The sequence below is a fragment of the Nylanderia fulva genome, unplaced genomic scaffold (assembly GCF_048542155.1).
Source record: "Nylanderia fulva isolate GAGA-0341 unplaced genomic scaffold, ASM4854215v1 Scaffold11, whole genome shotgun sequence".
Taxonomy (NCBI): domain Eukaryota; kingdom Metazoa; phylum Arthropoda; class Insecta; order Hymenoptera; family Formicidae; genus Nylanderia; species Nylanderia fulva.
The window spans coordinates 752,400-776,285 of record NW_028189302.1 but is presented as its reverse complement, the minus strand read 5'-3'; the positions used below and the strand labels follow the sequence as shown (position 1 = coordinate 776,285).

The 23,886-nt window shown below is 24.9% G+C and overlaps 1 protein-coding gene and 2 long non-coding RNA genes across 8 annotated transcripts in view; all 3 read right to left on the bottom strand.

Annotated features, from left to right (window-relative positions):
* The window catches only part of LOC114937285 (neuropeptide CCHamide-2 receptor), a 68,003-nt gene that overhangs the window by 34,380 nt on the left and 9,737 nt on the right, over positions 1-23,886 (bottom strand). The window lies entirely within an intron of this gene.
* On the bottom strand, positions 1,951-3,367 carry LOC146724944 (uncharacterized). Its single transcript, XR_014925446.1, has 2 exons — positions 2,711-3,367; positions 1,951-2,226 (listed from the first exon to the last, which is right to left on the bottom strand). It is a non-coding gene; the product is annotated as an uncharacterized LOC146724944 (long non-coding RNA).
* LOC146724943 (uncharacterized) lies at positions 9,266-10,344 on the bottom strand. The gene is made up of 2 exons (XR_014925445.1): positions 9,922-10,344; positions 9,266-9,438 (listed from the first exon to the last, which is right to left on the bottom strand). It is a non-coding gene; the product is annotated as an uncharacterized LOC146724943 (long non-coding RNA).

Genomic DNA, 23,886 nt, shown 5'->3' with positions numbered 1-23,886 from the left:
ACATTCGTGTGTTCATTTAATATATTGCTATTGTGTTAATTGAACTTAAATGTTAAATTAATAAAACAACTAAAAAAAAAATGTAACAATGACACAATGTGTATCTATTTTTATTTTTACACAATAAATATGTTCTGTTTTATTAACGACAAAATTTATCTCATATAAAACAATGTTTTTTTATTTTAAAAGTAAAGATAATGAAATCTAAAATTAACATTTTTACATTAAAACTTTATGTTCATTTTACACAAAATTTCTTTTAAAAAATAACGGCTGAACAATAACTAGATAGTAAATAAAAAGTTCTATATTTATAAAAAAATATCGATACATTTTTTAATTTTTCACGATTTTATAAAGAGATTATACAACTGTACGTGTACGACACAGTTATTCCATTTTTCAAAGTTATTATAAATAAAGCTAAATTACTGCTATTATTGTACACATTGTAATAATAAATTAAATAATTATTGTTTTTAACATATATTATATTAAAGGTTGCATTACGACTGCTAAGTTGAAATCATATAATTTTTTCTTTAATGTGCATTTAATTATTAATATAAATTTAATTATAAAAAGTCATTAACATTAGAACTAATACTGTTATTGCGATAATGATATAAAAGTAAGCACACCATTGCTTGATATAGCAGAAAATATATTACTGTGATTATGTAAAATATTATTTTATGATTAATAATAAATGTATCGATTATATGTATTTATCTTTTTATTAATAGTATCGCATAAGAACACATATATTTATTTGAACTAATTAAAATTTTATTTTTATCAAAAAAATTATGTACATTATTAGTACATCGTTATTAATACATTTTATCAAAATTTTTTCTTTAAAATATATAATATAGAATTTCTAAATGTAATATAATTACATTTAATTACTTGTACAAATTAATATATAATAATAGTAATGAATTGTGGCTTTTTGGACGAGAAAATATTGGACGTAACAAAAGAAATTAATCATGTTTGTATTCACATTGGACGAATTACATGAGACGTTTCGACACTAACTTGTGATTTTACAATTATATTAAAATAATTTTTTACGAATTGTTAAATTTTATTAAATCACATGCAATATAGCTAGTCAAATACATAATCTACAATTCTTAAATGTAGTGAGCAATGATGGTTCGATTATAAGTATAATATATACAGTCTTCTGATTGATATTTTTGCTGTGTTCATTTACACAAACACATTTTTATTCTTTAAAAAACAATCAGTGTCATCAGTATAAAACACGGTAAATGTCGAAACTTTTCATGTAATTTGTCTAATGTGAATAAGCACACGATTAATTCTTTTATCCAATATTTGCTCGTCCAAACAAAGACACAATTCAATACTTATATTATAAATTTTATAACATATTATATTTATAAAAACCACATAAATTATAGTAAATTTAGTTAAAATTATTTCTGTTAACATATAATTATTGATATATAAAATATTATATATATATATATATATATATATATATATAAATATAGTATGCATAAATATTTATATAAAATACTTATATAAATATATTATGTTATATATTATATATAATATGTTATATAAAGTATAAATATGTTAACTTTATTAATTATATGTAATGATTAAGAAATGATGGATATCTAGATAAAAGAAATTTTTTAATGTATAGCGATGCCTAATTAGAAAATATTATTTAAATATATGTTTTTAGATAATTTGATACAATTATAATATTATTTTATTCTAAACATATTATATTTGTATATCTAAATATATAAATATGTATCTTGCAAAATATATAATACAGAAAAGATAATGGTTATTTGTAGAAAACATAATTATGGATTATACCAGATGTTATATAAAATACTAAAAAAATGACAGTTATCTAGATAAATAAGATATCCATTAATGTTTATAGATGTTCAATTAAGAAATAATTTTAAAAATTGTTTAATAAAATATAAGTTTGTGTCTAACTTAATTTGAAATAATTATAAGATCATTTACGCTGTGTATATGATATGTCAGTTTTGTCTTATTTCATGAATTACCCTGAATACTATTTAACTCATTAAAACGACGATGCTGTTAATTATAAATATAGTAAATAATTGTTTAAATTCATGATAATGCCATGTCCTCATAATTTTTTCCGAAATCTCTGTGTGTGTTGTTGAGCCGTTAACTCGAAGACTTGTTAACCTACATTAACATAAAAAATTTAGTTGTTAAAAAAATTTAGATTAATGAACATGACGGTTTTTTAATTATGTGAGTTATTTAATATTAACAGATTTAAATTGTTATTATTAAACTTCACCTTATAATTTATTTATTCGAGAGAACTCGAACATACATTTGTAAATATTTGTTAGATCCAAAAAAAGATCCGAATATTTAGATAAAAATAGAAATTTTCAAATTATATGTAAATTATAAATCGACATTTGATAACATATGTAAGTGTAAAATTTGCCAAATAAAGTTGATAATTAGACATTTATTATAAAGCTTTTAAAATACAAGTGTATGCAATAATAACTGATTCGAATATTTGTAATTTTTAACACAAAAATTCTAATATTTAAATTTAACGAGTTTATTGTTTATATAAATGTATGCAGATAATTGAGGAGGGGTAAAAAATAATATTTTATCAGTTTTCAAATTTACTGTCAAAATTTACCATTACTCTGCTCTTGTTCATCTTCTTCTTCTGCAACGGAATGAAAATCTTACTGTACTTGGAGGAACAAGGCGATGGTGAAGGACCAAATGTTTGAATAATTTTAGTTTCGATGTTCTTGCAGAATATATTTTGCCGCAATTTTCTCTTACGCATCGTTTCTCAAGTACTCTATTGTTTGTAATAAACTGTTGATAATTGTTCGCAATCCATTCGTCGAGTCTTGAATTTTGTAACACCAGATGTTTATCTATTAAATGTTCCATTAGCTTCTTCAAAGCAGGTCTAGCTAAATGATATGTTTGAGTACACATGCTACAGTTCCAATTTTCATTTTGTGTTATGTAGAAGGCACTGGCCGCCAGACGATTCAGATTCCCTGTGAATCTTGTTATATTTTCTTGCAGGTATTCTTCATGGTTTGTTAATATGTGTTGCCTTAATATGGTAATGTCGTTAACCAATCGCTCTGCCATATTGCAATAATCGCATTCTACACGCACGTTTATCGGTGTGACATGTCTCATTATCCAGTGTCGTTCTGCCATTGTCGATATATGTTATATTCTTTACTGTCGCGAATCGTGTGTTACGGAAAGATGTGCTTTAGATCGCGCGAAAAGAAACTCTAAATAAATGTAAGTAATATGATCTTGATGTATGTTTCTGTTGAAATGACAAACATACACGGCTTAAATCTGTTTAAATTTGTCTCGAGTTTGTTGTTTTTATCATGTATTCACAATAACATTTTAGGAGAAAACAAAAATATGTTTTTAATTTGCGTTTATAAAAACGCTAAGCATAAATCATGTACATATATACAGGGTGTCCCAGAACTGGCGAAAAAGTTTTTAATGGCAGATTCTTGATATCATTCGTAGGTGATTTTTCTTCAGGAAAAATGTCGAGAAATCAATAATTTTCGAATTATAAGCAGTTGAAAATAATGGCTTTTTTGAAAACTACGCCTTGTGGAAATAAAATATTAACAGAACTACATTCTTTAGTTAATTTTAGATTGTGTTTGCATTGAAAGAATTTTAATATAAGGCTTAGTTATAAAAATACATAATAACAAAAATTAGGAACATGGTAAATATGATGATCTCTCTCAACATTTTCACTAAGAAAAAATTGTATCCAAATAAAACCAGGAATCAGCCATTAAAAACTTTTCCGCCAGTTCTGGGACACCCTGTATATAGGTTTAGAGTTAATCATCTAAATAAAATAATTCTTTTTTTGTTTTTGTGTATGTTATCAAAGTATATTTTCTTACTTTTTTATATTTACTGATATTAAATACAATTAAATCCGATTATTAAAATAATTTATTATAATAATTCGAGAAAATTAATTAATTTTATTTATTATTTTCCATTTCTTAATTCTTCGACTTTATATAGCAATAATATAAGAAAAAAAATTAAAAATAAAATAAAACAATTTAAAATTATCACGACAAATATATTATATTTAATTAAATATAACTAAATTTCTACTTAATTATCAATGTAATTTTTATTTTATATATCTCTAAAACAGAGAACAATTGACACAATATTAGAAATGGAAAAATTATAAAATGTCTTATCCTGTATAATATTTATTTTATTACAGTTGAAGATTTGATATTTTTGATTTAGCGATTTTTCCTGAAAAATTTTTCCCTGTTCAATGCGTTTGTTTAAAATAATTTATGACATATTTAAAAAAATTTTTGTTCGTCAGAGAGATAATTTTGGGACTCATACCTCATCATGTTAAATGACAGATGCGACATATAGAGGTAAATTAAATAGAAAAATACACTAATATATATATATATATATATATATATATATATATATATAACCGACCTCAATCAAAAACCATTACTCCAATTTTTTTTTTAATAATGTCAAAGATATATACGTATCCTCTAATCAAATTAATGAAATTAAATGAGTACATGTACCAGAATAAAAATTATTAAGAGAAATATATTAAATCAACAAATGTATTGAAAAAAGGCCAACTTATTGAGCAATATTTAAGATGTACCCAAAATTTATTCCATAAATAATATATTAAAATTACAAAAAAAACCTTCCATATAAACGCTTCAACCGCACGCGGTCTTCCTCAGTATAACAATGTTAAGTAGTTTATAATTCTTACAAAAAATAAATTATAATATTTTTTATATTACTAATAGTCCGTTACTTCGAGTCGAGAATTTATAAGAAATTTATGCGTGTTACAATTTATCATATTTAATTTATAAAAGTATTCGCCGTGATGTGATCTTATGATGTTAGTCGGATATTACTTCTTAATAAATTATTAATTTGTTGTTAAGCGAGAAATTCTTAATATCCGCATAGGCGTTTATGTCGTTTCTTCTCACGGTTTTAACACAGTTTTCTTTTTAAAATTTGAAAGTATTATAAAAAGAGAAAACAAACAATCATACAAAACACCTCATTTTGAACTGTCTGATGATGAAATTAAATATGACAAATTGTAACATGCATAAATTTCTTATAAATTCTCGACTCGAAGTAACGGACTATTAATAATTTCAAGAATATTATGATTTATTTTTTTGTAAGAATAATAAAGTACTTATATAACATTGTTATACTGAGGAAGACCGCGTGCGGTTGTAACGTTTATATGGAAGGTTTTTTTGTAATGTTAATATATTGTTTATGGAATAAATTTTAATTGGATACAACATCTTAAATATTGCTCTATAAATTGGCTTTTTTTTGAATATATTTGTTGTTTTATACGATACACGAGCGAATTAAAATTTAATTGATATTTTAATATATTAAATGTTTTAAGTAAACATTAAAGTAGTGTGTTTGTGATCGAAACAATTATATTTATTTTTTTTCTTTATAATATTTTTAAAGTTATAATTGATTTTTTGAATCTTAACTATTAAGGTTCTTTAATCGAAACAATACAAATCTAAAAGCGGTTTATAGAGTTAGGCGCAAAGTGTAGCAGCGTAAATAAAATAAAACAATAACTTGTAACATAAACAAGTTTATTCGGTATAAACTTTACGGTCCGTTCTGATTTCTCAAAGTATTAATATAACACTACATGATGATATTTACGTAAGTAACAAAAAGAATTATTAAATTATAAATATTATAATAAAATCAAATAAAATTAGATTTGAAATTTATTTATTTTTGGAAATTTTATTCACTAATTTAGCATTCGTTTAATGATAATTGATTTTTGCAAAGAAGGTGTCTTTGGTGTTTTTTAAAAAAATGACAGCTACTCTCTCTTTTATTTTCACACAATAAATATGTTCTGTATTATTAGCGTCTAAATTTATCTGTTAAAATTTAGATAAAAAATGTTGATTTTTTATCTTATTAGTAGGAATGTTATAATCTAAATTTACATATTTGTATTAAAACTTTATGTTAATTTAATACAAAATTTATTTTCAATAATAATGACTAAACAATAACTAGATAGTAAATAAAAAATTCTATACTTGCATAAAAATATCGATACATTTTTTTAATTTTTTGGAGAATTTATAAAGCATATAACTGTACGTGTACGATACAGTTATTCCATTTTTCGATGTTATTATAAATATAGCTAGATTGCTGCTATTATTATATACATTGCAATAATGAATTAAATAATTATCGTTTTTAAAATTTATTACATTAAAGTTTGTATTGCGACTGCTAAGTTGAAACTGCATTTGAAATATTTGATATACTATATAAATGGAAATTAATAATTAAAACAATAAAGATTCTATTAATAATCAGAATTATATAATTATTTCTTTAATGGGCATTTATGTATTAATATAAATATAATTATAAAAAGTTATTAACATTAGAATTGATACTGTTATTGCAAATGATATAAATGTAAGCACATCATTGCTTGATATAGCAGAAAATATAATACTCTGATTATGTAAAATATTATTTTATTAATAATAATCAATGTTTTGATTATATGTATTTATCTCTTTATTAATAGTATCGCATAAGAACACATATATTTATTTGAACTAATTAAAATTTTATTTTTATCAAAAAAATTATGTACATTATTAGTACATCGTTATTAATACATTTTATCAAAATTTTTTCTTTAAAATATATAATATAGAATTTCTAAATGTAATATAATTATTTATAGCTTGTACAAATTAATATATAATAATAGTAATAAATTGTGGCTTTTTGGACGAGAAAATATTGGACGTAACAAAAGAAATTAATCATGTTTGTATTCACATTGGACGAATTACATGAGACGTTTCGACACTAACTTGTGTCTTTACAATTATATTAAAATAATCTTTTACAAATTGTTGAAATCTATTAACTTACACGCATTAGCTAGTCAAATACCTAATCTATAATTCTTAAATGTGGTGAGCAACGATGGTTCTATTATAAGTATGACATAGGCAGTCTTCCGATTGGTATTCTTGCTGTTTATTTGAACACATTTTTATTCTTTAGAAAACAATCCGTCATCAGTATAAAACAGAATGTTAATGTCGAAATTTTTCATGTAATTCGTCTAATGTGAATAAACACACAATTAATTTTTTTATCCAATATTTGCTCGTCTAAACAAAGCCGCAATTCAATATTATTATTAAAGATTTTATAAGACATTATATTTATAATCTACATAAATTATAGTAAATTTAGTTAAAATTATTTCTGTTAGCATATAATTATAGATATATGAGATATTATATATATATATATATATATATAGTATATATGAATATTTATATAAAATATTTATATAAATATGTTATGTTATATATTATATATAATATGTTATATAAAATATAAATATGTTAACTCTATTAACTATATGTAATGATTAAAAAATAATGGATATCTAGATAAAAAACATTTTTTAATGTATGGCGATGCCTAATTAGAAAATATTATCTAAATATATGTTTTTGATAATTTGATATTATTTTATCCTAAACATATTATATTTGTATGTTTGAATATATAATTATGGATTTTACAAAATATAGAATACAAAAAAGATAATGGCTATTTGTAGAAAACATAATTATGGATTATACAAGATGTCATATAAAATACTAAAAAAATGACAGTTATCTAGATAAATAAGATATCCATTAATGTTTATAGATGTTTATTTAAGAAATAATTTTAAAAATTTTTATTAAAATATAAGTATGTGTCTAACCTAATTTGATATAATTATAAGATCATTTACGCTGTGTATATGATATGTCAGTTTTCTCTTATTTCATGAATTACCCTAAATACGATTTAATTCATTGAACCGACGATGCTGTTAATTATAAATATAATAAATAATTGTTTTAGTTCATGATAATGCAATGTCCTCATAAATATAATATAATTATTTATAGCTCGTACAAATTATTATATAATAGTAAGGAATTGAGGCTTTTTGGACGAGCAAATATTGATCGTAAAAAAAAGAGATTAATCATGTGTATGTATTCACATTGGACAAATTACATGAGACGTTTCGACACTAACTTGTGATTTTACAATTATATTAAAATAATTTTTTACGAATTGTTAAATTTTATTAAATCACATGCAATATAGCTAGTCAAATACATAATCTACAATTCTTAAATGTAGTGAGCAATGATGGTTCGATTATAAGTATAATATATACAGTCTTCTGATTGATATTTTTGCTGTGTTCATTTACACAAACACATTTTTATTCTTTAAAAAACAATCAGTGTCATCGGTATAAAACACGGTAAATGTCGAAACCTTTCATGTAATTCGTCTAATGTGAATAAGCACACGATTAATTTTTTTATCCAATATTTGCTCGTCCAAACAAAGACACAATTCAATACTTATATTATAAATTTTATAACATATTATATTTATTAAAACCACATAAATTATAGTAAATTTAGTTAAAATTATTTCTGTTAACATATAATTATAAATATATAAAATATTATATATATATATATATATATATATATATATAGTATGCATAAATATTTATATAAAATACTTATATAAATATATTATGTTGTATATTATATATAATATGTTATATAAAATATAAATATGTTAACTTTATTAATTATATGTAATGATTAAGAAATGATGGATATCTAGATAAAAGAAATTTTTTAATGTATAGCGATGCCTAATTAGAAAATATTATTTAAATATATGTTTTTAGATAATTTGATACAATTATAATATTATTTTATTCTAAACATATTATATTTGTATATCTGAATTTATAAATATGTATCTTGCAAAATATATAATACAGAAAAGATAATGGTTATTTGTAGAAAACATAATTATGGATTATACCAGATGTTATATAAAATAGTAAAAAAATGACAGTTATCTAGATAAATAAGATATCCATTAATGTTTATAGATGTTCAATTAAGAAATAATTTTAAAAATTGTTTAATAAAATATAAGTTTGTGTCTAACTTAATTTGATATAATTATAAGATCATTTACGCTGTGTATATAATATGTCAGTTTTGTCTTATTTCATGAATTACCCTGAATACGATTTAATTCATTAAAACGACGATGCTGTTAATTATAAATATAGTAAATAATTGTTTAAGTCCATGATAATGCAATGTCCTCATAATTTTTTCCGACATCTCTGTGTGTGCTGTTGAGCCGTTAACTCGAAGACTTGTTAACCTACATTAACATAAAAAATTTAGTTGTTAAATAAATTTAGATTAATGAACATGACGGTTTTTTAATTATGTAAGTTATTTAATATTAACAGATTTAAATTGTTATTATTAAACTTCACCTTATAATTTATTTATTCGAGAGAACTCGAACATACATTTGTAAATATTTGTTAGATCCAAAAAAAGATCCGAATATTTAGATAAAAATAGAAATTTTCAAATTATATGTAAATTATAAATCGACATTTGATAACATATGTAAGTGTAAAATTTGCCAAATAAAGTTGATAATTAAACATTTATTATAAAGCTTCTAAAATACAAATGTATGCAATATAACTGATTCGAATATTTGTAATTTTTAACACAAAAATTTTAATATTTAAATTTAACGTTTTTATTGTTTATAAAAATGTATGCAAGTAATTGAGGAAGGGTAAAAAATATTATTTTATCAGTTTTCAAATTTACTGTCAAAATTTACCATTACTCTGCTCTTGTTCATCTTCTTCTTCTGCAACGGGATGAAAATCTTACTGTACTTGGAGGAACAAGGCGATGGTGAAGGACCAAGTGTTTGATTAATTTTAGTTTCGATGTTCTTGCGAAATATATTTTGCCGCAATTTTCCCTTACGCATCGTTTCACAAGTACTCCATTGTTTCTAATAAGCCATTGATATTTGTTCGCAATCCATTCGTGGAGTCTTGGATTTTGTACCACCAGATGTTTATCTATTAAATGTTCCATTAGCTTCTTCAAAGCAGGTCTAGCTAAATGATATGTTTGAGTACACATGCTACAGTTCCAATTTTCATTTTGTGTTATGTAGAAGGCACTGGCCGCCAGACGATTCAGATTCCCTGTGAATCTTGTTATATTTTCTTGCAGGTATTCTTCATGGTTTGTTAATATGTGTTGCCTTAATATTTTCCTGTCGTTAACCAATCGCTCTGCCATATTGCAATAATCGCATTCTACACGCACGTTAATCGGTGTGACATGTCTCATTATCCAGTGTCGTTCTGCCATTGTCGATATATGTTATATTCTTTACTGTCGCGAATCGTGTGTTACGGAAAGATGTGCTTTAGATCGCGCGAAAAGAAACTCTAAATAAATGTAAGTAATATGATCTTGATGTATGTTTCTGTTGAAATGACAAACATACACGGCTTAAATCTGTTTAAATTTGTCTCGAGTTTGTTGTTTTTATCATGTATTCACAATAACATTTTAGGAGAAAACAAAAATATGTTTTTAATTTGCGTTTATAAAAACGCTAAGCATAAATCATGTACATATATACAGGGAGTCCCAGAACTGGCGAAAAAGTTTTTAATGGCAGATTCTTGATATCATTCGTAGGTGATTTTTCTTCAGCAAAAATGTCGAGAAATCAATAATTTTCGAATTATAAGCAGTTGAAAATAATGGCTTTTTTGGAAACTACGCCTTGTGGAAATAAAATATTAACAGAACTACATTCTTTAGTTAATTTTAGATTGTGTTTGCATTGAAAGAATTTTAATATAAGGCTTAGTTATAAAAATACATAATAACAAAAATTAGGAACATGGTAAATATGATGATCTCTCTCAACATTTTCACTAAGAAAAAATTGTATCCAAATAAAACCAGGAATCAGCCATTAAAAACTTTTCCGCCAGTTCTGGGACACCCTGTATATAGGTTTAGAGTTAATCATCTAAATAAAATAATTCTTTTTTTGTTTTTGTGTATGTTATCAAAGTATATTTCCTTACTTTTTTATATTTACTGATATTAAATACAATTAAATCCGATTATTAAAATAATTTATTATAATAATTCGAGAAAATTAATTAATTTTATTTATTATTTTCCATTTCTTAATTCTTCGACTTTATATAGCAATAATATAAGAAAAAAAATTAAAAATAAAATAAAACAATTTAAAATTATCACGACAAATATATTATATTTAATTAAATATAACTAAATTTCTACTTAATTATCAATGTAATTTTTATTTTATATATCTCTAAAACAGAGAACAATTGACACAATATTAGAAATGGAAAAATTATAAAATGTCTTATCCTGTATAATATTTATTTTATTACAGTTGAAGATTTGATATTTTTGATTTAGCGATTTTTCCTGAAAAATTTTTCCCTGTTCAATGCGTTTGTTTAAAATAATTTATGACATATTTAAAAAAAATTTTGTTTGTCAGAGAGATAATTTTGGGACTCATACCTCATCATGTTAAATAACAGATGCGACATATAGAAGTAAATTAAATAGAAAAATACAGTACTAATAACCGACCTCAATCAAAAACCATTACTCCAATTTTTTTTTTAATAATGTCAAAGATATATACGTATCCTCTAATCAGATTAATGAAATTAAATGAGTACATGTACCAGAATAAAATTTATTAAGAGAAATATATTAAATCAACAAATGTATTGAAAAAAGGCCAACTTATTGAGCAATATTTAAGATGTACCCAAAATTTATTCCATAAATAATATATTAAAATTACAAACAAACCTTCCATATAAACGCTTTAACCGCACGCGGTCTTCTTCAGTATGACAATGTTAAATAGTTTATAATTCTTAAAAAAAATAAATTATAATATTTTTAATATTACTAATAGTCCGTTACTTCGAGTCGAGAATTTATAAGAAATTTATGCGTGTTACAATTTGTCATATTTAATTTATAAAAGTATTCGCCGTGATGTGATCTTATGATGTTAGTCGGATATTACTTCTTAATAAATTATTACTTCGTTTTTAAGAGAAATTCTTAATATCCGCATAGGCGTTTATCGCCTTTTCTCGCGGTTTTAAAACAGTTTTTTTTTTTTAAATTGAAAATATTATAAAAAGAGAAAACCAACAGTCTAACAAGACACCTCATTTTGAACTGTCTGATGATGAAATTAAATATGACAAATTGTAACACGCATAAATTTTTTATAAATTCTCGACTCGAAGTAACGGACTATTAATAATTTTAAGAGTATTATGATTTGATTTTTTGGAAGAATAATAAAGTACTTAACATTGTTATACTGAGGAAGACCGCGTGCGGTTGAAACGTTTATATGGAAGGTTTCTTTATAATTTTAATATATAGTTTATGGAATAAATTTTAATTGAATACAACATTTTAAATATTGCTCTATAAGTTGGCTTTTTTTGAATATATTTGTTGTTTTATACGATACACGAACGAATTAAAATTTAATTGATATTTCAATATATTAAATGTTTTAAGTAAACATTAAAGTAGTGTGTTTGTGATCGAAACAATTATATTTATTTTTTTTCTTTATAATATTTTTAAAGTTATAATTGATTTTTCAAATCTTAACTATTAAGGTTCTTTAATCGAAACAATACAAATCTAAAAGCGGTTTATAGAGCTAGGCGCAAAGTGTAGCAGCGTAAATAAAATAAAACAATAACTTGTAACATAAACAAGTTTATTCGGTATAAACTTTACGGTCCGTTCTGATTTCTCAAAGTATTAATATAACACTACATGATGATATTTACGTATGTAACAAAAACAATTATTAAATTTTAAATATTATAATAAATTCAAATAAAATTAGATTTAAAATTTATTTACTTCTGAAAATTTTATTCACTAATTTATCATTCGTTTAATGACAATTGATTTTTGTAAAGAAGTCGTCTTTGGTGTTTTTTTAAAAAAATGAAAGCTATATTTATTTTCACACAATAAATATGTTCTGTATTATTAGCGTCTAAAATTATGTGTTAAAATTTACATAAAAGATGTTGATTTTTTAATTTATAAGTAGGGATGATAAAATTTAAATTTAACATATTTATATTAAAATTCTATGTTAATTTTACACAAAATTTATTTTAATTAATAATGACTAAACAATAATCAGATAGTAAATTAAAAGTTCTATACATTACATAAAAATATCGATTCTTTAATTTTTCACGATTATATAAAGTATATAACTGTATGTGTACGACACAGGTATTCTGATTATTGATGTTATTATAAATAAAACTAAATTGCTGCTATTATTGTATACATTGTAATAATGAGATAAATAATAATCGTTTTTAAAATTTATTACATTAAAGTTTGCATTGCGATTGCTAAGTTAAAACTGCATTTGAAATATTTGATATACTATATAGATAGAAATTAATAATTAAAACAATAGAGATTTTATTGATAATCAGAATTATATAATTATTTCTTTAATGGGCATTTATGTATTAATATAAATATAATTATAAAAAGTCATTAACATTAGAATTGATACTGTTATTGCAAATGATATAAATGTAAGCACATCATTGCTTGATATAGCAGAAAATATAAATCTTAATGTGATTATGTAAAATATTATTTTATTAATAATAATCAATGTTTCGATTATATGTATTTATTTTTTTATTTATAGTATCGCATAAGAACACATATATTTATTTGAACATATTGAACTATTATTTTTATAAAAAAGATTATGTACATTATTAGTACATCGTTATTAATACATTTTATCGAAATTTACATTTTATTAAAATATATAATATAAAATTTATAAATATAATATAATTATTTATAGCTCGTACAAATTAATATATAATAATAGTAATAAATTGTGGCTTTTTGGATGAGAAAATATTGGACGTAACAAAAGAAATTAATCATGTTTGTATTCACATTGGACGAATTACATGAGACGTTTCGATACTTACTTGTGTCTTTACAATTATATTAAAATAATTTTTCACAAATTGTTGAAATCTATTAAGTCACACGCATTAGCTAGTCAAATTCATAATCTATAATTCTTAAATGTGGTGAGCAACGATGGTCCTATTATAAGTATAATATAGGCAGTCTTCCGATTGGTATTCTTGATGTTTATTTAAACACGTTTTTATTCTTTAAAAAACAATTAATCAGCAGTATAAAAAAGACTGTTAGTGTCGAAACCTTTCATGTAATTCGTCTAATGTGAATAAACACACGATTAATTTTTTTATTCAATATTTGCTCGTCCAAACAAAGCCACAATTCACACAATACCATTATTAAAGATTTTATAAGATATTATATTTATAATCCACATAAATTATAGTAAATTTAGTTAAAATTATTTCTGTTAAGGAACAAGCCGATGGTGAATGACCAAGTGTTTGAATAATTTTTGTGGTAATGTCCTTATGGAATATATTTTGCCGCAATTTTCCCTTACGCATTGTAACACAATTACTCCATTGCTTGTAATAAACTGTTGATATTTGGTGTCAATCCATGCGTGGAGACCTGGATTGTTTTGAATGGGCATATGTCGATATATTAAATGTTCTATTAGGTTCGTCAAAGCAGGTCTAGCTAAATGATATTGTTGAGTACACATGCTACAGTTCCATATCCCATTTTGTGTTATGTAGAAGGCTCCGGCCGCCAGACGATCCAGTATGAATCTTCTTATATTTTCTAGCCAATATTGGTTATTTCACACTCCATGGTTTCTTAATATGTGTTGCCTTAATATGGTAATGTCGTTAAGCAATCGCTGTGCCATTATACAATAATTGCATTGTACACGCACGTTTATCGGTGTGACATGTTCCATTATCCAGTGTCGTTCTGCCATTGTCGATATATGTTATATTCTTTACTGTCGCGAATCGTGTGTTACGGAGAGATGTGTTTTAGATCGCGCGAGAAGAGATTCTAATTAAATGTAAGAAATATGATCTTGAACAGATGTATGTTTTTGTTGAAATGACAAACATACACGGCTTAAATCTGTTTAAATTTTTCTCGAGTTTGCTGTTTTTATCATGTATTCACAATAACATTTTTAGGAGGAAACAAAAATATGTTTTTAATTTGCGTTTATAAAAACGCTAAGCATAAATCATGTACATATATACAGAGTGTCTTAGAACTGGCGAGAAAATTTTTAATGGCAAATTTCTGATATTATTCGGAGATGATTTTTCTTCAGGGAAAATGTCGAGACACCAATAATTTTCGAATTATAAGCAGTTGAAAATAATGGCTTTTTTGGATACAAATCTTTGTAGAAATATAATATTAACCGAACTACATTCTTTAGTTTATTTTACATTGTGTTTGCATTGAAAGAATTTTAATATAAGGTCTAGTTATAAAAATACAAAATAACAAAAATTAGGAACATGCTAAATATGATGATCTCTCTCAACATTCTCACTAAAGAAAAATTATATCCAAATGATACCAGGAATCTGTCATTAAAAACTTTTCCGCCAGCTCTGGGCCACCCTGTATATAGGTTTAAAGTTAATTATCTAAATAAAATAATTTCTTTGTTGTTTTTGTGTATGTTATCAAAGTATATTTTTTTATTTTTTTATATTTACTGATATTAAATACAATTAAATCCGATTATTATAATAATCTATTACAATAATTAAAGAAAATTAATTAATTTTATTTATTATTTTCCATTTCTTTATTCTTCGATTTTATATTACAATAATATAAGAAAAGAAATTAAAAATAAAATAAAACAATTTAATATTATCACGACAAATATATTATATTTAATTAAATATAACTAAATTTCTACTTAATTATTAATGTAATTTTTCATCCTATATATTATTAAAACAGAGAACAATTGATACAATGTTGGAAAAGGGAAAAATATAAAACGTCTTATCTTGTATAATATTTATTTTATTACATTTGAAGATTTGGTATTTTTGAATTAGGAGTTTTTAAAATAATTTATGTGTCATATTTAAGAAAATTCTCGTTTGTCAGAGAGAAAATTTGAGACTCATACAAAGTGTTTAAAATTTCTAAAGCTATATTGGGACACTTAAAATAAGTTTATATTATTACAAAAGTATATATCATTAAACATATTTTTACAAAATTAGCATTGTTTTTGAAAATTAACGTTATTAAACTTAAAATAATGTTTTATATAATTGAAATTTTTTTTTTCTTCTATATTAATATCATAAACTTTTTTAAAGTGTCTCTATACACATACAAGTTTTAAGTGTCTTAATATAGCTTTAAAAATGTTGTACACTTTCTTTATATTTGTTTTACATATTTTACATATTAATTCTTTTGTTCGTTTTCAGATTGAAAATAATTATTTATTTAATGGTCTTTATCAATTCTTGAATTTCCCGAATAAATATTAAGGTGTCTCTTGAAATGTGCATTTTCAGTGTATAATTCAATGTTGCATGATAAAAAATAATTTTTCAATCTAAAAACAAACAGAAATGAAACCTAATATCTTTACTAATAAAACTTTCGAACGATTAAAACAATATTTGACAAAGCATCATCAAAAAAAAATTTTATTTTTTATATTATATTTTTTATATTACGCATACGCACTCACGCACGATTATACATATATACACATATATAAAATATATTATATATATTATATATATTATAAAAATGCATTATATATATATATATATATATACGTAATATATGTATAAAATTTTATTTAGATTTCTGAATACGAAAAAATAAAGGTCATTTTGTAATGGTTTTTGTAAATTATTTGAAGTTTTGCATTTATTTTGTGTAAAAATTTTAACATAGTATATACTTAATATATGTATAAAATTTTATTTAGATTTCTGAATACGAAAAAATAATAGTCATTTTGTAATGGTTTTTGTAAATTATTTGAAGTTTTGCATTTATTTTGTGTTAAAATTATAACACAGAATTTTCACAGTGTCTTCACTTAACATATCCATATTGTGTTAAATTAACACAAAAATTTATGTGACATGTAATATCTGTCAAATTTAACACAAATTTTTCAACTATGTATCATCGAATCCTTTTATCTCCTTTTTCATCCAGTCGTCTAATTTCCTTGCATCCATTCCCGATTGCTTAGCCCCGAGCTAACATTGTTCAGGGTTCAGCGGAATTGCAAGCCGTCGGTTGGGCAAACAGTGACCCGCAGGGATAAAAATAACCCGGTCACGGTCGTCTCGTCTTGACGAAAATCGCCTTCAACAATTTACGCGATTTCGCGAGGGAGAAAATCCCCTGGAAAAATATTGACTTGTGAACTTTTCGCGATTTTCGTAGCTGGACGCTTCATTTCTGGCTGTATAGTCGCTTATCGATAAATTATATCTGACAGATATGTCAAGCTTGTTGAAACTTTGATTAACTGCTGTTTTAAGAGAAAGATAAATGGTGTTGTATATACATATTATATGTATCAATATATAAATAATATTTTTATATACCCATATTATTCCTCTATCCGTATACATGTATTTTCTCAGCGTTTTAATAATGTATACAGAATAATGTACATGGAATATTTCAAGTGTGAAGAAAACTGTACAATGCAGATAATTGAATAATCATGCGACTTCCAACGCGAGAAAATTTAAATGTTGATTATATTCTTCAGCTGTATTTTAATCATTTTTCCGCCGCAACAATATTTCTCATAAAACGGCGGCGCGTTCTTCGCGCGAATATGATTGATATTATTGTTTCCTCGTCGCTCTTCGGAAGTTATCAGAAAAAAGGAAACTAAACTTTTGCTCTTCGTAAAGTTGTCCCTCTCAAGAGAATCCTAAACAGATGCTGCTGCTGTTTTATCGACCGAGCGATTATTTCTTTTTAGATAGATTATTCTTTTTATTGGCACTTTGTATGTACAAAATAAGACCAGGATGGATTTGATGTTGGATAAAGGAATATAAGTGAATGTTTAGATATCCATTTGGAAGCCTAATAAACGAGAATAGCTCATCTTACATTTTCGTACATATGTGTGTGCGCAAATGTAAAATGAGCTATTCTCGTTTACTAGGTTTTCAAATTGATATCTAAACATTCACTTATATTCCTTTATCCAATGCCAAATTCACCCTGGTCTAATTTCAGGTAAAAAACAATTCGTGTAGTTGGGGATGCTAAACAGATGCTGCTGCTATTTTATCGACCGAGCGATTATTTCTTTTTAGATAGATTATTCTTTTTATTGGCACTTTGTATGTACAAAATAAGACCAGGATGGATTTGATGTTGGATAAAGGAATATCAGTGAATGTTTAGATATCCATTTGGAAGCCTAATAAACGAGAATAGCTCATCTTACATTTTCGTACATATGTGTGTGCGCAAATGTAAAATGAGCTATTCTCGTTTACTAGGTTTTCAAATTGATATCTAAACATTCACTTATATTCCTTTATCCAATGCCAAATTCACCCTGGTCTAATTTCAGGTAAAAAACAATTCGTGTAGTTGGGGATGCTAAACAGATGCTGCTGCTATTTTATCGACCGAGCAATTATTTCTTTTTAGATAGATTATTCTTTTTATTGGCACTTTGTACGTACAAAATAAGATCAGAGTGGATTTGGTGTTGGATAAAGGAATATTCGTGAATGTTTAGATATCAATTTAGAAGCCTAGTAAACGAGAATAGCTCATCTTACATTTCGGTGCACATATGTGTGTGCACAGAAATGTAAGATAAGCTATTCTCGCTTACTAGGCTTCCAAATTGATATCTCCCTTGTAGAAATTTATCACTAGTAACGCCAATTAATCACTTATTTCGAATACTTAAAATACTGGTATACAGTAACTTAAGTACTCGAAATAAGTGACAAATTGGCGTTACTAGTGATAAATTTCTATAAGGCTAAACATTCATTTATATTCCTTTATCCAATGCCAAATTTGCACTAATCTAATTTCAGGGGGTCGATTGTGTATCTCAAAACCTAGTGAAAATGACAAAAGTGAGCATTCACTTGATTGGCTAATTTTTATTATAGTGAAAACACGAAATATTTCACGTGAGATTATTCGACAAGAATTATTGTGTCAAATAATGTCTAAATGTATCGTATATCCTACTGCATTATAGTTATGTAGAGTAGAGCGCGATTAAAATACGTATTAAAAGAGAGGACATTACATTATACACCAGAATTTGCTGGTATGTAAATAATTATAGTGCATAATTGAGATAAGAAAAGGTATTTTTTAAATCTATTCTTTACAGCTCTAATTGTAAATGCATGTTGTGTTTTACATAACATTGCTTATAAATGGAGAATTCCATTAAATGAAGTATATTTGGAGGAAGAAGGAGAAGTGCCGATACCATTTAATGATATAAATATAATGCAAGCAGAAGTACGAATTAAGAAATATTGTGTGATGGTATTTTGAATAGGATATATATATATTTATATATATATATTTATCACATAAATTGTATCACATAAAATTAGTACATTTCATAATCTTATAATAAATTAATAATTAAGATTATCACAGTACATTTCTTAACTTTATAATAAAAGATTTTTAAACACTACTTTTTTATTAATGTATTGTTTTATATCGATCAATTCTCATAACACGCCGCGTCAATTTTATTCAAGCATGTTCAAAAATGTATCCGCCCCCGACCGAAATCCGAATGTTTATTCATAAAATGTAACATAATTTCTTTTTGTTTCTCTGTAACTCATAATAAATATTGAAGCAACATTGTGCAAATATTATAAATTTAATATTTTATTGGAGACATTGCAAAATATACTATGCAATATTATCTTGTAATAGTTCCTTCATTTGCCGCTATGCGACGCAAGATTCGCTGTTCATCTCGCTATTAAATTTAGTTAAGAGAATTATAAAGCGCATGCAAAAAGTGGCTATTACAGTTAAATATGTTATAATTATTCTGATCAGTTTAACCTTTCTGATACTATCCTAACACAAAAAATTTAGATATTGAATTAATTGAAAAAATTGAACAAATAAAAATTCGGATAAATAAAATGCGAAAATAAGAAATATTCTGCAATATTTTATGATTAGTATAAAAATGAATTAATTTTGCATGTCAAATTTATTATTGCTTATAAATTTCTTCTTTATGAATTTTAAATGTCATTTTCAACGATATACATGTATAATAAAGAACCAAAATATGTTTATTAAAGATTTAAAATTTATTCATAAAAGATCCAAAATTCATTCTTATTCACACCGTTCAAACTGCAGAGGTTATAAAGATAAAGGTATCACTGAAACATATATGCATGCATATACGCTTTACAAAATGTTCACTATGGTTTGTGCTCCCGTGAATCTAGGGATATCGTATTTTCATCTTGCTCATAGCCAATCGCGTGTATTTCTTCACGTGAAATGAATGTGCAAAAAGTGAGAAAAATCGACACAAATAGACAATCGATCTCCAGGTAAAAAAAAATCCGTGTAGTCAATAAAAAAATTGATAGTTTATCTAACGTCACATTTTGTCGATAAAACAGGAAAAAACAACAGACTTTTCAAGGATGTTTAGAATCCCCTTAAAGCATTTCTTTTCCTTCGCGCGGTGTTACTCGACGCTTCTCTCTCCGTAAGTTGCCGTTAAATCGATATATTTCTGGGAAGCCCTTAACCTGAAAGTATCTATTTTGCAACAGATCACGTTTCCGCGCATAACGCTCACCTCTTATGTTATAAGGAATATATGCATATATGTACGTACGTGCGATTTCATATACACCAATATATACGCGCATGCTTTCGATATATGTTGCAAATCCTGTTAACCCGCGCGCGGGTTATACAGCGTTATTGCAAACATGTCTATCGGAATTGTCGAAATTTCACGTCGTAAACAATCTCGTCGATATAATGTCGACTAAAATCGACGTATTACAATTCACGCAATCACGCACTCCCGTATGATACATTTAACGTCCCGGCAGTTATTGTTCCCGCATTTCATCTGCATAAATTTTCCATTGTCTTGCGATACATATACATTTTTATTTCTGTCAGAGTATTACGTTAGTCCTCGCGACATATTCGTTTTAATGTAATGTAATGTGTAATGATGCGCGGCGCGGAAAGAATAATCTTCATTGACAGTCTACATTTTGTAGTTCAAGTAAACATCCAGAGTGATTCACCCTCACTTTCACCTTCATTCTCTATATCGCCGAATCTCCTATCGATTAATCGTTTAGCATATTCATATCTTTTCCATAATATATTCATTAAACCGGAGTTGGGTCTAGAAATGGCATTTTAATGCTTTGATTGTAACACAATTTTGGAAGTTATCGAACGGATACGCTTGCTTATCTTTTACCTAAACACTGAATAATTTGTATTCTCGAAATAAGACATCGAACAAATTGTTTCCTTGACATGCAAATTTTTTTAAAAGTTTTCTTATGTATAATAAATATTCTTAATGAATTAATATTCTTAACTTTCTTTTTGCAATTTTAGTTTTGTAATAAATAAATATAATGAATTAGTAATTTAGGAATATCTGATACTAATCTTCAAAGGAAGGTTGGGTTTACCAACCTAAACTTCAGGTTTAAAGATCTAAAATCTTCTCCTATTTAGATAAGAAAATCCTTTTGGAAGCATTTTAAAACAGGATATTTTAAAAGTAATTTAATTAATAATTATTTAAAATAAATTAATAAAATAAAATTATTTAAATTTATAATAAATTTATAAGTTTAATTAATTTTAAAAATAATAGTATAATAAGCAAAAATGTGTATTTAATTATGTCAATATATAAAAAAATATTCAATTATATGTATAACATTTAAATATATATAAAAGAAATAACAAATTTTCTTTTGTAAAAACGATTAATAATTTCAAATAATACACTGATAAAAAAATATCCCATTAAATATATATTCTTGTTAAAAATATCTAAAAGAATATCTCTTTATAGAATTTTCTCTTAAATTAAAAGGATCCTTTTGACGCCTATTTTAATGGAAGATATTATAAATGTAAGTGACACTACTGAAGATAAGAATAGAATTTTTTCGGTGATAATTATATTGTGTTATAATTTACAACGCAAATTGCACTGTTTGAATAAATTTAATTTATTTAAAAAAAAAATAAATAAAGTAATTTTTTAATTTTTACTGTTTTTTTTATACAAAATTACAGCGCTCTCCGTTTATTATTATCAGTATTTTAATTATGAGGCAGGATTTTTCAATCAGTATAGCCAATAAAAAGAAAAGCTTTTTAATTCAAAGTCGGTAAAACAGACATAGTCAGCATCCCCTTAAAGAGGAATAAAAATAAAAAAAATTGTTTCTCTCGAGTACGTTATACTTGTTTTACATGTCTTTCCAACTATTATTAATCGTGAGAAACTTTCACATGTTATCCTTCATCATTTACTACTAAAGAACTTCGCTACTTCGCAACTTTGACTTTCATGTTACGCATGTTTGCTCTTATTAGTTAAACCGCCTTTAACCACAGTCCATCAATAAGTCCCTCACCATTACAGCTACTCGCCGAATTAATCTTAACTCCGAGTTTAAGCCGTACTTTATCCAAAAACTCTTATCGGGGTTCTTATTGATTTCATAAAGCTCTCTCTTCATTCGTTCGGATTTTTTCTCAGACCGGCGTAAATTTAGTGAATCACGTGTCATTGAATTTAATAAAAAAAAAAAAATAAGATACTTTGCAGATATTTTATAATACATAAGGGCGCGTAAAGATAGAATTTTGATTATTAATTAATTCATGAATTCACACTTTATCATATTAATTATTTATAACGTGAAAAGTAACAATTCTAAATTAATTCGAAATTTCTTTCTACGAGTAATATTTGTTATCGTGAAGTGTATATTTTTTGGAGATGATTTTTTAAATATCTGCAAACACGTGACTCGCCAGTATTATTTCATTCAGATTCAATTTCCAAAAATGATTTACGGGGATGAGATTTAGTCGGATAAAAGGGTGATTTAGTAATGTAGCCATACAGCTTATCGTTGCTATGCCGATAAATAATACAGCTGCTCGCTAAATCATTTTTTTGATGCTTGATCAAATATTTTTTTAATTAAATAATGTTTTACCAACAGATGTAAAGAGATGTAAACAACATAGTATAATAGCTTACTTTTATGAAAGTAATATTAATATTAAACGGTATATTTTGTTTAAAGATATTTACAGTTAAATTTGAATATTTATTTTATTTTATTTCATTTTATTTAAAACATTAAAAATATATTTACGTATGTTGTCATTTTATTACGCACAAAAAAGATATAATGATAGGATTTTATTTTTTTATCACTATAATGCATGACATCGGCAGTTGTTAAGGTTCCAAAAGATCATAAAAAATGTAAATTCTCTTGATACCATTGTCGTTTCTGGCTTTTGTTATAGGGGTGGTGTCTTTTTAAACCCTTTCTCATTCATACACAGAAAGCGATTCGCTGAAAATAAAAGATCGGTTAATTGAATCGGTTTTAATTATTTTTAAAACCTTCTCTCTATAATGAAAACAATATTGAAATATTGGTAATGCTATTTATTTTAG